We start from the raw sequence: 1,455 nt of genomic DNA, 5'->3' as shown, positions 1-1,455 counted from the left end.
CACAACATTGTAAATTACAAGCATATTATCACACAAGCATACTGTATGTTGTAAGAAATGCCATAATCAAAAGCAAGAACGCACTCGAGCTGAAAAGAAAATTATGTATCTGGAAACGAGATGAACACTATTATCGTTGTCGCTATTAGTGCTACCTAGATTGGACAACGAGTTGAACACAGGAGGCGAGTGAACCCTAAAGAATATTTGTGCAAACCACAGCGTGATTTGTATACATGAGGAAATAAACAGACGTCTGACAGATATTCAGAGAATGTACATACATTTAGCTAGGCAAGTGACTGGAAGCAACCTTCTCCAGACCACAGGAATCATCCATGTCACCATCAATAATCCTAGATACCTGAAGATCAAACACGAAACATACTACTTTCCTCAGTAACCACGGACAAAGACATGAGACAATCGTGTTGAAAAACTGAATTTGTAGAAGAAAAAAAATCATGTCTTAAGTCTTAACACAAACAAATTCAGTGCTAACTTTGCAAGATTCTGCTGTGTCCGAAGAAGGAAGACATTACCTGTACGGGCAGACCGACAAGGAAATTACTAAAGGGCAAAGCCTATTATAATACCCAAATCAGTTCACCCGCATCAACAATATAGGAAATAAACAAAGAATTTTGCTTCAGGGAAGAAAGGAAAGGGTATATATGTACCTCGGTCATGGTAGATGTGAAGATGCTTGGTATGGGTTGGGTCGTGTCACCGATGTCGTGGTTCTAAGTCTGACAGTAGAATAGGGGGTAGGTATGGAGAGGCAAGATCCTAGCTATGGAGCAGTTGTGCACACAAGTGTTTTACGAGTTCAGGCCCTTCTCGGAGGAAGTAACAGCCCTACGTCTCGGACCCGGAGGCGGTCGACTGGATTATGTGTGTGAGAGTTACAGGGGTGCAAACCTTTCTACCGGTGGAGGGGGGTGGCTTATGTAGAGGGCGCCAGGACCCCAGCCAGCCCACGTAGCAGAGGGTTAAAGTACATTAAGGTCTGGCGTTACTGGTAACGCCCTACATAAAGTGTCATCATGACCATTAAGACTACTTAATTATAGACCTTTTGGATACAGAGTAGATCTTGTACTCCTGGTGGTCGAGTGAGTCTTCATGGTCGAGTGTCGTTGTGTTCGTCGAGTGTCTTCTAGTCCGTCGAGTGGAGTTCCTCCTGGTCGACTGGAAGACGGCTTCTTCTAAAAGATGTCCTTGGGGAGGATACCTTGGTCAGGTTCATGACCCTACCCTAGGTACATGACTTCATCAGTAGCCCCCGAATGGATCGAGGTTTGAGTGAGGAAGGAGTTGGCAATCTTTCCGACCTGCTTTCTGGTGCTATAAAGGTGTTTTGCTCTGGATCAATGACTTTCAAGTGAGGGTGTCAACTTTCGTTCAGTCGCCTTGATCCATTCTTTATATCTGTTGAGTGAACTTTATGAACTT

At 44.0% G+C, this 1,455-nt stretch overlaps 1 long non-coding RNA gene across 1 annotated transcript; it reads right to left on the bottom strand.

Moving 5' to 3' along the window:
* Nucleotides 1–48: 48 nt before the first annotated feature.
* Nucleotides 49–735, bottom strand: LOC119305955. Its single transcript, XR_005148809.1, has 3 exons — nucleotides 681–735; nucleotides 543–584; nucleotides 49–364 (listed from the first exon to the last, which is right to left on the bottom strand). It is a non-coding gene; the product is annotated as an uncharacterized LOC119305955 (long non-coding RNA).
* Between the last annotated feature and the right edge of the window lie 720 nt (nucleotides 736–1,455).

The sequence above is a fragment of the Triticum dicoccoides genome, chromosome 5B (genome assembly GCF_002162155.2).
Source record: "Triticum dicoccoides isolate Atlit2015 ecotype Zavitan chromosome 5B, WEW_v2.0, whole genome shotgun sequence".
NCBI classification, from domain to species: domain Eukaryota; kingdom Viridiplantae; phylum Streptophyta; class Magnoliopsida; order Poales; family Poaceae; genus Triticum; species Triticum dicoccoides.
The sequence above is the reverse complement of the archived record's forward strand: the minus strand, read 5'-3'. Positions and strand labels throughout refer to the sequence as shown.